Source organism: Malania oleifera, chromosome 10, assembly GCF_029873635.1.
Source record: "Malania oleifera isolate guangnan ecotype guangnan chromosome 10, ASM2987363v1, whole genome shotgun sequence".
NCBI lineage: Eukaryota > Viridiplantae > Streptophyta > Magnoliopsida > Santalales > Ximeniaceae > Malania > Malania oleifera.
Window position 1 is genome coordinate 14,681,381 of NC_080426.1, and position 15,051 is coordinate 14,696,431.

Here is a 15,051-nt window from a genome sequence, read left to right on the forward strand (position 1 = left end):
AATCATCTCACCACCAATTCCAAGTCGCTTTTAATACAAATATTCTCAAACGACCTATTCACTTATAGAAAATAATTATATTGTTTATTTTATTTTTTAAATAATTATAAAAGTGCTACATTTTAAAAATTTATATAGGACAGTGACAAAATATCTTTTTTACTTTTTTAAATTGTTTACATACACATTAGAAAATTAAAAAACAAAGTGTCATTTTTGTAATTACTTTAAAATTTAGAAATAAAAAATAGTATTCCTCTTGCACAACTAAACACATCCTAACTGTCACGCCCCGAACCTTGAAATGGGACTCAGGGGTGAATTAAGTAACCTAATCTGTCTCTGTATCAATATAAAACATACATGATACCATAACAAGAGGGTCCGACCCCGTGGGGTAACGGATGCCCTATATACATACATAAAATACATGTCCATACTTATCAATATACGCAGCGAAATACAGTCTTTCTTTACATCAAACTGTACCATACCAGAGTCTATACCATATAGGGTTAAGCATAACCACAAGATACTATACATACCACGGGTGTCTACAAAATCCATCGGGACAACCCGGTTACAAAATTCGTACCTATTAGGTACTAACAGTAGCTAAACACACCCTGTTTCTGGATGCTAGGATGCTAGTTTCGGCTACCCGAAAGACCTGAAAAAAATTTGTATATATTCGGGGTGAGACACCTCTCAGTAAGGGAGAAAACAGGTTATATCAGTGTGTGGCATACCAGTGTCATTTTCATACTTTATAACACTTACATACGATACAGTTTGAAACACATACGTACAGTTTCAAAACAAGTTCCATACATTTCTATACAATTCCATATAGTTCCAGTATTTCCACAAAATCCATTCCAGTTCATATGATACTTAAATACATACATACATACATATGGTCAGTGTCGTCACATTACTCACAACTGCACAAGTCACCTAGTCTCACAGCGGTTACGCTCCAACACATTAAACTACGAAGGTTTCTGACTCAGGCCCAATAGTGAATCCATTGCTACATATGCAACTACATAAGGTCACCTGGTCTAACCCCGATTACGTTACCATGTGCAAACTACGCTGCGTCAACTTAGGCCCACTGTGGTCCGTTGCTACATTCGGTGACCAACCGAATCATACTGGTGATATTTCGCACCCCAGATATAGAGCCGGCCACTCTTGCCCATGGTAGTTAGCCGTTACAGGGCACAGCGTACGGTAGTTAGCCACCCCTAACTATTACAGCGTACGGTAGTTAGCCGTCCCTAACTGTTACGGTGTACGGTAGTTAGCTGCCCCTAGCCGTTATGGCGTACAGTAGTTAGCCGCCCCTAGCCGTTACGGCGTACGGTAGTTAGCTGCCCCTAGCCGATTTTCACAAAACCTGGAATCACTTTGGAACTCACGTCCCTATACATTTCAGCGTACGGTAATAAGCCGCCACATAGCTGTTTTTCACAAATATCTGGAACAACATACATACATACACACGTACCACACTTATTTGGTTTACGGCAAATCATATCTATGACGTCCCTCAATTTCTTAACATAAAATATCACATAATAAATAAAATGGTCAACCCGAACCCGTGGGTAGCGGGGACACCTGTCAAACACAGCGGAAAACCTAGCAGCAGTAAACATAAAATCTCAAACATCCAATCATAAAACATAATACCAGAGCATTCTATACATTCTCACATACATCCAAATATCTTTAGGGTCAAACACAAAATAATTCTGACGCTATTACAAAATCTTACCCTTCTCACAGGGTAATCTCACTAGCTCAACGGCGGCCCTGACCCGCCAGTCTCTCAGGAGCTCCTGAAAAATTAATTAAGTTTGGGGGTGAGACACTTTTCAGTAAGGGAAAATAAACTAAATACAGCTGTGTGGCAACATGAATATTTAATGCATTTGTACGTATACAGTACATTTCATAATTCTATAAACATAATCATATCGTACTAGGTAAACATATATTTTCACATCTGTTAATAAATCATATCATACATAAAATCATCTGTTATAACTGTAGTACTGAAAACAAACCCAGGATGACTAGCTAGCTAGTGTCATGTATTACCCCTCATGACGGGTTGTGCAGCCCGAAGGCGGGACCCGACAATGGCTGGCCGACCACTGCCGAATCAAATATGTCTGTAAGTACGATGAGCCCGCCACACCCTGGTCCGGACTACCAGGTGGACGTCCACACTCTACTGAAAGCCACATCGACTATCCATCTCCCATCCCCTCGTGGGACGGTAGCACTAAAAGGCCTCGTGCTAAAATGAACCCATAGCTACAGTACCGAGCTCCTGGTCTGAACTAAACTAACATCCTGGTTGTGAAAATATATAATACATGATCACACGTAACATCATTACGGCCTCGTGCCGAAAACATAGATACGGCCTCGCGCCGAAATCATACATATGGCCTCGCGCCAAAATCATAGTAAATATGGCCTCGCGCCAATAATATAAATACGGCCTCGTGCCAATAGCATAAATACGGCCTCGTGCCGATAACATAAATACATGGCTTCGCGCTAATAACATAAATACGGCCTCGTGCCGATAACATAAATATATGGCCTCGCGCCAAAATTGTTTCAGGTATATATATACTGAAAATACATCATTTATTACATAATCGTCAAAACCATCACAACATAACTCATATTTTCATAATACCTGAAATCATGCTTGGTTCGTAAAATCTTTCACATCATAATACATTTCACGTAAAATAATATTCATGCTACACATATGCTGTTAAAAGTCATACTTCATATTCTAAAATCGTGAATTCCTTACATCTCATACATACATATACATTTTAATCATCATAGCAGTATTTTCCCAATCGTACATTTCATTTGTAATACACAATATAACATATGCTTTTCTGAAAATAAATTTACTCATAATCAATAATAATTTGTATGGAAAATTACTGCTTTAGTTTATTCCCTTACCTGCCTACTGAGAAATTCCTTATGACCCAAAATTTCACGCCCTTGGCGCCCAAAATTTAATTCCTGTAATTTACATTTTTCCTAAATTAATTAATTTATTTCTCCAAAATAATACTCATCTAGCCTTCCTTAGGCTCCATATACCTCAAATTAATATTTAAACTGTTATTTAACATCCCCACTTAATTTTCCAAATTTTACCTGCGGGTCCCAAAATTACACCCGCGGCGCTCACCCGAGCCCTAAATTTCAGAAATCCTACTTCAGTCTTAGATGCTTAATATTTTAGCATTTCTAAATTAATGCTAATTAATTAAAAATAAGCCCCTTAATAATTGCCGCACCCCAAATTTGGGGTTTTGGCCCGACACCCCCACGAGAATTCCGTCTCACTAGACTTGTAGAGAATCATCCCTAGATTCTCGTGGTGGTGTCCGTTCGTCAATTGGACTTATATTTTGCAAGAAATTAAAGAAAAAGGGAAAAATAGCTTACCCCAAGAAATACGCTTACGCCGCTCCTACCACCGATCCGCTTCGGAGAAATGACGGCAGCAGCGAATGGAGTCCAGTGGTATCTTCGGATTTTCGATCGAACGAAAATCTGTCACGAAATCGAGGAGAGAGGGAGAGAGAACGTGACGAGAGAGAGAGAGATTGCAGGCTGCAGGAAGAATAAGAAATAAATAAATAAATAAAGAAGAAGAAGAAGAAGAAGAAGAAGGAAAGTAATTGAAACATCCTGAAGCTTCTCAGCTTCAGGATGGTTAATAATAATAATAATAATATATTTAATTAATATTAATAATAATATATATTTTATTAATAAAATAAAAATAAATTTTAATTAATTATTTTTTTCTTTTAAAATCCGATTAATTAATTAATTAATTATAATAAATATTTATTATTATTATTTTTTTTTCTTTTCTTTTTTTTAAATCCAATTAATTAATTAGTTAATTAATTAATTAATTAATTTTTTTTCATTAATTTTTTTTTTAAATCAATCCACTAATCTTTTATATCTCCTTTTTGGGATTTTTACAATATTGTTTACAATTTCAAGTATACAGTTTGTGCAAATATGGATTACGGTCACCTCAATAATACAGTTTAAACAACATAAACAGTTTTCCAATCAAATAAGAGATGATACCCGAAATCCCCAATTTTTTCAAAAATTATAACCCGAAAATCCCGTGTTTTTACCTGATAGATTTCCCCAAATAAGTGGTCAAAACATACATACGATCGTAGCCTACAAGCTTACCGATTTTGATTTTGAAAACGAACTGATATAAACAGAATCCCCTTACCTCAACCCGAAACCGCACCACGAACTCTATGGCCCTCAAAACTATGAACCGAGACTCCAAAATTTACAAACCACAATACTAAACATGCTTATAATCCATACTACTACACATATACCGAATCAGAAATGAAAACCGAGACTTACCTCGATTTTGGCCCGAAACCTGAAAATGCTCGAACCGAGATTTTAATCCACAGAAGTTGTAGAGAATCCTTCCACGATCCTTGTGGTAACCTCAGATTTCCGATTCTATAAACGACCGGCGAGGAAATCTAGAGAGAGAGAGAGAGTAGAGAGAGTTTAGAGAGAGAGAGAGAGAGAGAGTAGAGAGAGAGAGTAAGGAAACTTAATGAATAAGAAAAGAAAATTTCCTTTTATACCCCCTTTGACCTGCCCGGTTTTCGTCGACGAAAAGTCAAGGATTTTATCGCGGATGTCGGCAGCCTCGTCGACGAAGTCTGATATTTCAATTTCTCTAGACCTCTCGGCTTTTCTTCATGGACGAACCTTTGAATTTCGTCGACGAAATCTGCAGAAATCCCTTTATATATTTTCCGGGTTCTTACACTAACAAATATCTTTCTCATTTAACTTATTAAAACTAAAATAACATTTTTATATTTATTTGGATGATTGAAAATGAAAACTTAACATAGTTTCCTATGGGTAAAATGCTCTTAGGCTTTGTTGGGATTAATGATATTAATAGGAGAAATGAAAGAAAACAAAAATGAGAAAAATTATTTTTTTTGTTATAATTTTAGATTAAATATTAAAATAATTTTTTTTTTAATTTTAATATTTTTTTTAAAAAATCAAATGTTTAAATATGTAAAATTATTTTTTTTCACTTATTAATTTATTTTATATATATATATTTTGTATTTTTCTTGATAATCTAATGAAAAAGTAAATTCCTTTATACTATTCTTTTTAAAAAAAAATATTTTTCAACTTCTAAAGAATGCTTTAATAGTTTTAACGCAAAAAAAAAAGAAGCTATATTATTTTCTCTAAATTTATTATCCATATTTTGAAAGGCACAAATATATGCTATATCTTTCTTAAATTTTTATTTTATTTTAACATTTTCAACTAGAAACGGAATTTTTTAATTAGTTAACGCGTGAAAGAAGATTATTTTGAAATTATATTTTAGAAAAATGCAATATTACAGAGGCATTTATTAATAGCTTATTTTTACATACAATCAATAATGTCATTTATTATTAGCTTATATAGCTTTAATGGCAATTAATATTGACATTTATTAACGGGAGGTGTTATTGTACTTTAAAAAAATATAAATTACATTCCCTTTTTTCATATAATAAAATGACAATTATCACAGCCATAAATTCGTTATTAGTGATATTCTTGTACTAATTATAGCACAATAGTTTAACTAGTCATTCTAGTACAAATGAGGCAAAAGTAATGACAAATATAAAAGCAAACAAGAACCATATGGTAAAATTAAAAGTATAATAATTCATTATTCACACATATTTAGTCAAAGTATCTTTAGGGAGAGCATCAAGTAGGCTAAATATGTTTACAAAATATAGTGAGTTTTATAGTAAATAATGAACACTCACCCTCTCTTGAAAAATTTTTATATTTATTTTTTTTGATAATTTGAGGACTCCAGCCACTATCGCACCACTTTGGATACTATGATGCGATACTAAATCTGGGAAGGTCAAAGCCGCCTACCCATTGACGCACCCCTAGTTATTATTTTTACTAAGACATTATCTTATTTCAATAATAAAATATATTATATTATTTACATGATGGTTACCAATCTCATATATAGACGACAAGTGATAACGAGATAAGTGTAATACTTGACAATAAAATCTTAGTAAATGTATTGTGACAATAATATTTTTTGAACTGCAAATTATGTCTTTCTTTACTAATAACTTATATAAATTTTTCATGCATTTAACACTTAAAAAGCACAAAAAATGGACGAACTTTATTTATTGAGTTTGTTTCATTATTGTTATTTCGACACATCAAATTCAAAATAAAGACATTTTCTAATTTTTCATTTCCCCCCTTATATTCGCCTAGGGAAAAAAAATCCTTACTTTATGCATTCAAATTTAAAATAAAATTATTAAATGATGGGCGGACTTTATTAATTGAAACCTTTAAAAAATAATTGTGCCAATACACATTTTGCTAAAAATTTTGCACAAATTCCTGCCCATTATTATTAAAAACTTATATTGACAAGTACTAAAAATCGTAGAGTGTATTGTGCCACAATCAATATTTTATAAGGATGAGTTGAACTTTAATTATTTGAGACGTCTTTTATAAAATAAAATTACGAGATTAGTAAATCAAAACAGATAATATTTTATTGAAGTTGAATCAAAATTATTCCATTTGAAATAAAATAATTCAGAGTCAATACATGTGAATCACTCTAGATTGTTATGATCGATTTATAATGAAATATGATAAAAAAATAAATATAATGAAAAAATAAAATAAAAAGCATGATTGATTTCATTTCACTCTTAATTGCTACGCAATCAGCCATATATTTACTTTTATCAATCATTAACTTAATGCTCTTTTAACATTCCTCATCTTTCTTCCTTCTCTAATCACTTTTTTTTTTTTTTAAGATTTCTTTAATTTAAATTGAGATCTCTCTCGCTCTCCTCATTTGTTATAAGATATTTAATATTTCCACTTATTTGTAGCTAAACCAATATCATCTTTTAATGGCACAGGCACACTACTCTTCCTCTAGAAGTTTAACCATTTTTACTTTTAAAAAATAAATAAAAATTTATCGTGAATTTAATTGTAAACTTCGCACTTTTATGTTATGTTTGAAAGTAAACATTTTAGTTTTCAAATTTGAATTTGCATGGGTTTGAAAAGAACTTTAATATAATTTTGTATTATTTTTTGTTTAAATTCACGCAAATTCAAATTCAAATATCAAAATCTATACTATCAAATGCAAGATTAAGAATTTCGTTCTTATAAATTTTGCTTTATATAATATAGTTCCATATTATCACCATCCAAATTCAACGTGAGAAATACATATGATAAAATTATTATTATAAATGGCCTGCAAATTGCAAGAGAGGATTTTTTGTGCTTCGACATTTCAGTGTGCATTGGTCATAGCATATATAATTTATTTTCAATGTGAAATTTGGACTATTTGATAAATCAGGATGTGACAACCCGAATAATAATGATATTTAAATAATAGAGAGAAAAGGAAATGAAAACAGAAATAGAAGGAGGTAGCAGAAGTGTTCGTCGACGACATTGCATTTTTTGAGAAATAACCAAGAAAATTAGTCAGGTCCTCGTCAACGAACACATGGGATTCGTCGACGAGAAGATACCGAAAGAGAATTTTTGGAAGTCTTAAATTCGTCGACGAAGGTACAGGTTCGTCGATGAACTTTCTATAGGATTCGTCGACGAGGTGACGTGTCTCGTCGATGAATCCGGCCCTATAAATAGTAAAACTTGGATTTTTAATGCATAAACTTAGAAAAAATCAATCCCTCTCTCTCCTTACGGTTTCTCTCTCTTCTCTCTTCGAGTTCGGGCCGAATTTTTGCCTGTTCGCCGATCTGAAGCCGCCACCACGCTCTTGGAGAAGTTCTCTTCAAATCTGCCGGAGCGGATCATTGGTGAAAGTAAGTTGGAATTCATCCATAAGTTGAGGTAATACTTTTTATGCCGAATTTGGTCTTACTGAAGTTATAAGAAATGATATACACGTGAAAATACTGAAATTTAGTACTGAGAGTTTTTATTTTCAGGGTATTGATTAGAAAATCCTACGGGTATGAGTCCAGGAATACACAGAGGCTTTTTAGTTGTCAAGTAAAGGAATAAACTAAAGTAGTTATTTTTCCACATGTATTATTATTATTATTATCAGGAAAGTAATTTTCAGGGAATATGTATTATATTTGAATATTATTGAGAAAATGTATGTTATTGGGGAAATTCTGCTATTTTACAGAAAATGTGATTTTAGAATGACATGTGCGAAATTACTCAATTTTGTGTGGCATGAATGTTATTTTTCATGAAAAATATTATGATGTGACAAATTTTATGAAATAAACAAGTTTTTAGGGATTATGAAAATACAGTACATTATGGTTTTGAAATACATGATAATTGATTTATTTATTCAGAATGATATATATGAGATATTCAGTGCAAGTCTGTGATTGATAGCTGGCGTAAGGCCATGTTTTATGTATGATTTCAGCGCGAGGCCGTGTATTTATGAAATGTTCGGCGCGAGGCCGTATTTTTTAAATATTCGGCGCGAGGCTGTATTTTTGAAATGTTCGGCGCGAGGCCATATTTATGAAATGATTTCGACGCGAAGCCATATTTATGAAATTATGAAAAATACTATAATAACATGTATTATATATTATCAAAACCCGGATGTTAGTTTAGTTCAGTTTTAGGAGCTCGGTACCGTAACTATATAGATCAGATATCTATGTTCAGACTTGTGCTAACCACCCCACGAGGGGGTGGGAGATGGATAGTCGATATGGCTTTCAGTGTAGAGTTATAGATGTCCACCTAGTAGTCCGGACCAAGGTGTGACGGACCCATCGTACTTACAGATATTTTTGACTCGGCAGTGGTCGGCCAGCCATTGTCGAGTCCCGCCTTCGGGCTGCACAACCCATCATGAGGGGTAATACATGGCATCAGCTAGCTATTCATCCTGAGTATGTTTTCAGTATTATTAGATACAACAGACATTTTATGTATGATATGATTTCCTAGAAAATACGAAAGTATATGATGATTCAGTATGTTATGATGAATGTTTACAGATATATAAAATGTACTGTATATGTATAATTGTATTAAATGTTCATGTTGCCACACAACTGTATTTAGTTTATTTTCTTTTACTGAGAAGTGTCTCACCCCCAAACATTAAATGATTTTCAGGAAACTTAGAAAGACCGACGAAGCGTGATCGCCGTTGAGTTTATTGAGCTACCCCGTTAGGAGGGTAAGTCATGTACTAGGTCAGGATTATTTTGTTGTGGGATCCTAGATGTAGTGACCTGAAGAATAATAGCATTTTAAGTATTAAAGAGGGAGAGAAAATAGAAACAGAAACAGAAACAGAAGGAGGTCGTAGACTTTGTTAACGAACGCGGAGATAATATTAAATAATCATAAATTTAGAAAATTGCCTAGCTTCGTCACGAACATAGGGTCTCATCGATGAAGGTCTTCAGAATTTCGTCGATGAACACAGGGCCTCATCGATGAAATTTGTGAAGGGCTCGTCGACGAGGTGACGTGTCTCGTCGACGAACTTGGCCCTATAAATAGTGGAAACTCGGGATAATTCTCATTTCTCTCGCCGCTCTCTCTCTCTCCTACGACTCCCTCTCCCTTCTCTCTTCGATTCCGGCCCCACCAGTCGCCGGATCGACTATCTGAGGCTACCACGACGCTCCTGGCGGAGTTCTCTACGAATATGCTAGAGCGGATCGACAGGAAAACAAAGTTGGATTTCATCCCAAATTCAGGGTAAGGTCTTTTATCCAGTTTTTGACTTCCTGCCAATTATAGGAAATGATATAAGCGAAAAAATATTGATGTTATGTTCTGGCATATGTTGGCTTCAGGGTGTTTTGTAGAAGGCCCTGTGGGGTGTTAGGCTTGTATTCCCTAGGGGCTTTTCAAAGTTAAGGTAAGGGAAATATGCTATGTTAGGAAAATTTTAAATAGTATACAGTGTATTTATTTACAAAAATTATGTATTAAAGTATGATGTGGCTTGTTAATATGTATGTAGTACGGGGATATGTTTTACGAATTGTAGTTTCATGATTTCTATGAATTTCAGTACCATGATTTTACGAACTTAAGTACTATGATTATGTGAACTTTAGTACCATGATTTTACGGATTTTAGTACCATGATTATACGAATCTCAGTACCTTGATTATATGAATTCCAGTATTACGAATATGCAGTTCCATGTTATGATTATTCAGATTTTAGTACGTTTTGCAGTATCATGGTTATTATGATTACTTCAGAATCATGGTAAATCAAATAAATATGTATAGAAAAATATTATATGATATCAGACGCTGTTGGACTTGTAGCTACAGAGCACGGTACCTTTGCTACAGATACTATGTTACTTTATCAGTGCAACCACCTATTCAGATAATACGTGGTAAAGTCGACCATCTAGGCCCTTGAAGAGGTTAGGCTCCCCATCCAGATATGGGTTGAGGTGGGTAGGTCGACTGACGAAGTTCACTGATTTATTTTTGGTTGGCTAGTTAGGGTAAATCCCCGCATAACCTCGTCATGAGGGGCATGTCATGACATAGATAGCCACAGGGAACAGTTTTAGTTACTATTACTTACGTATTGATTTACAGAAACGGGGATCCTATTTATATACATTAGAAGTATTTTGAATTATAACCATAATACTGATATGTCAAGCAATAGGGAAAAGGGGTGGTGTACTTTATTATTTGTGTTGTACAATTGTACAGAGTCATTCATGTTTATATGAATCAGATTTCATGATATATATATATATATAGTAGCTCATTTGCCACACACTAGTAATAGCATATTTCTTCTTACTGAGCGTTAACTCATCCCAGTGTTGAAATATATTTCAGGTGATCCAAGTAGGCGAGTAGACGAGGCTCGCAAATGGAGGGGCGTCTGTAGTGCCCTGTCAGAGAGAGTGAGTATCATTTTGGGAACGTTTTTATAAACCCTAGCTAGCTGAGGGTATTTTTGGGAAACAAATACATGTACATATTCTGGAAACATGTAGTACTCTGGTATTATGTGGTATTGTATATAATGGTTTATGGTTGTGTTTGTATGATTTATGCTTCCTGCTGCTTAGGTTAATACTATGGTATCAGAGTATGTTATTTACTATTATGAGGAAAAAAAAATCAATTTAATAAGCAGGTCGCCATAGTAGATGTATTTTGATACTTTGTGGTTGTACATATAAATACAGTATTTTGGAGATATAGTAGACTCTGGTATTATGAATTATTGGTTGATGGTTGTGATTTACATTCACTACTGCCTAGGTTATGCTATGTACGACAGGTGTCTTCATTAACCACGAGTTCAGGTTGACTATTTTATTTATTATGATTTATTAAATGATTAGGAAAGGGGGACGTTACAGTTTGGTATCAAAGCAATTTATGTGGAAAAAAAATGTGTCTTAATTTTGAGGTCGTTACACGGGAAATTTAGCAAAGCTACAAATTCCATACAAGAATATTAATTTGTCATAACTTATTATTTCATAAAATGTATTTTAAATTTTAATTACTCAGTGCATGCTATTAAGTATTTTGAAATAAAAAATATCTACACCTAGAATATTCAGTTTGAACATCAAATTTTGATTGGATTAATTTGTATGAAATGCAATGCCGAATTATATTTATTTGATTTTTCAATGCATAAAATGTTTATGAACAAACTCCTTATACATGAAAAAACCTTTGACATGAAAGAAAAAAAATCATGGGATCAAAGTTCTTTTTAAATATTTGATCGATAGTATACAAATTTATATCAGTGGATTAGGTCCAATGCATCTTTGTCATTTTTAGATTGGGAAGAGTTTGCATGTATTTTTTTCTGATATGGGAGAGTGACTCTATTCACATCTCCACTCTTTCTTTGTACAGTCCTCTTTAAGAATCTAAGCTCCTTGCTTGTTTTATTTTTTCTTTAATAAAATTACCTTTCTTTAAAAAAAAAAAAAAATAGTTCACTGTATAATGGTAATATGGTAATGAGTTTTCCTTAATTGAAACTACTGATAGTTTAGATGGAAAGGACGTAGCTTCTTAAAACCAAGAAACTATAATGATTCGTGAAAAGTGGGGAGGGGAGGGTGGGTACCTATTATAAGGATTTTGGCTAAAACACTAGGACAACAATACAAATTGGAAGAAAAAAAAGGCAACTTATGTTATTTACCGTTATAATTGTGTATAATTGTGATGAGACAATATGTGGAATGACGACTAGCAGTGTGTGTAGGGACCCGAATCCGGAAAATAAATAAAGAAAAGAGAAGGGAAATTGAAAAGGATAAAACAGCGGAGCTCGTCGACGAGGCTCCATTTCTTGTCGACGAAGGCTCTTCTATTGCTCGGCGATGAGACGCAAAGACTCTTCGACGAAAAGATACCAAGAGATTTTCAGAAATTCTGAAATCTCAGGCTCGTCGACGAGATCGCTTTCTCGGCTAGGAGTGGCCTTCTTTGGCTCGTCCATGAGAACTTCAACTCGTCGATGAGGCTGGCCGAGTCAACCTAGTTATAAATAGAATATTCATTTCTTCCTTGCTAAGTTATCCCATTTTCTCTCTCTCTCTCTCTCTCTCTCTCTCTCTCTCTCTATATATATATATATATATATATATATATATAACACAAACCAACCCTCTCTGTGACGTCCCGATTTTCGTACAATTTTTTTTATAATAAATAAATTAATGAAATAATCACACGTCATCCATAACATTCACAAATCGGTCACGTCAACAATCATACTATCATTTGTACGACCCGACCCGCATTGGGTATCGGGTAAAAAGTCATTTTATTTATAAAATCTAACAGTGGAAGACATTGTATTTATATCATTCAGAATAAAATATCCAGAGTATCTACATACACACATATACATCATTATCACAAACTAAAAAACTACTCAACTCTAGGGGAAATTACACACCCCCTAATCCAAAAACTCACCTTGTGTGTCAGGGTCCCAGCTCCCTATGATCACAAAATTCTATCACCTGGTTTATCCCTGTTCCCTGAAAAATTTAGATAATTTGGGTAGACACATCTCGGTAAGAAGGAATAAATTATTTACAGTGTGTGGCCATATGAGTTTAGTCATAATACACTTTACTTTTCGAACCAATTGTTTCATCTGAGAAAATACACTGATATACACATTCTCATAATCATATTGATATACAACACAAGTTTTTATAAGCTTTAAAATCAATTTTCAAATTCAATGATTTCCAACACATAATTATCCACGAAATTCCTGAGAATAGGGAAGATTACCTGTAATGACCCGAAGAGTAATATTATTTAAATAATGATTAAGAGGGTGGAAAACAAAATTGTAATTGGGCTCGTCAATGAGGTGGCATGTCTCGTCAATGAGGAAATACCAAGAGAGGTTTTGGGCAGTCTGAATTTCATCGATGAGGAGTGGGTTTCGTCGACGAAATTATTAAAGGACTCATCGACGAGATGACGTGGCTCGTCGACGAATCCAGCCCTATAAATAGTGAGAAACTTGGATTTTTGATGAAATTCAGCGCAGGAACTCCCTCTCTCTCCTCCCTTTGGCTCCCTCTCCTTCTTTCTTCGATTTTGGGCCGGATTTATGCCGATTCGATGATCTGAAGTCACTACGACACTCTTAGAGAAGTTCTCTCTGTATCTACCGGAGTGGATCATCAGTAGAGTTAAGTTGAAATTCGTCCCTAAGTTGAGATAATGCTTTTTATACCAAATTTGGTCTTACCATAGTTGTAGGAAATTATATTTACGAAGAAATACTGATATTTAATTCTGGGGGTTGTCGTTTTTAGGGCATTGATCAAGAAACCCTACGGGTGTTAGACCAAGATTTTTAGAGGCTTTTTTAGTAGTCAGGTAAGGGAATAAACTAAAACAATTATTTTTCCACGCAAAATACTATTATTTCTTAGCAAATTGATTTTCAGAAAAACATGTATTATATATGAATATTATTGAGTAAATGTATATTTGGGAAAATACTGCTGTATACATGAATTACGATTTTGGATGGAACGTATGATTTAATTCAGCATTGTGTGGCATGAGTATTATTTTTCATGAAACGTATTATGTTACGACAATTTTACGAATAAACATGTTTTCAGGAATTACGAAATAATGCAGTATATGATGATTTTGAAATACATGATAATTGATTTATTTTCAGAATGGTATTTATGAAATGTTCGGCACGAGGCCGTATTTATGAAATGTTTGGCACGAGACCATATTTATGAAATGTTCGGCACGAGACCGTGTTTATGAAATGTTCAGCACAAGATCGTATTTGTGAAATGTTTGGCACGAGGCCGTAATTATGAAATATTCGGAGCGAGGTCGTATTTATGAAATTATGAAAAAAATGCTAGAATATCATGTATTATATGTTATCAGAACCCAGATGTTAGTTTAGTATAGTTTCAACTGTAGCTATATAGATCAGATATCTATGTTCAGACTTGTACTAACCATCCCACAAGGGGATGGGAGATGGATAGTCGATGTGGATTTTAGAGTAGAGTTATAGATGTCCGCCTGGCAGTCTGGACCAGGGTGCGGCGGGCCCATCGTACTTACAAATATTTTGATTCAGCAGTAGTTGGCTAGCCATTGTCGGGTCCCGCCTTTGGGCTGCACAACCCGTCATAGGAGGTAATACATGACATCAGCTAGCTATTCATCATAGGTATGTTTTCAGTATTATCATATATAACGGACAATTTATGAATGATATGAGTTACTAGAAAATATGAAAGTATATGATGATTCAATATGTTATGACGAATGTTTACAGATATATGAAATGTATTGTATATATATAACTGC

At 34.0% G+C, this 15,051-nt stretch overlaps 1 long non-coding RNA gene across 1 annotated transcript; it reads right to left on the minus strand.

The window, feature by feature from the left end:
* Window positions 1–418: 418 nt before the first annotated feature.
* Window positions 419–4,671, minus strand: LOC131165653 (uncharacterized). Its single transcript, XR_009139625.1, has 4 exons — window positions 4,468–4,671; window positions 3,502–3,669; window positions 1,784–1,847; window positions 419–670 (listed from the first exon to the last, which is right to left on the minus strand). It is a non-coding gene; the product is annotated as an uncharacterized LOC131165653 (long non-coding RNA).
* Between the last annotated feature and the right edge of the window lie 10,380 nt (window positions 4,672–15,051).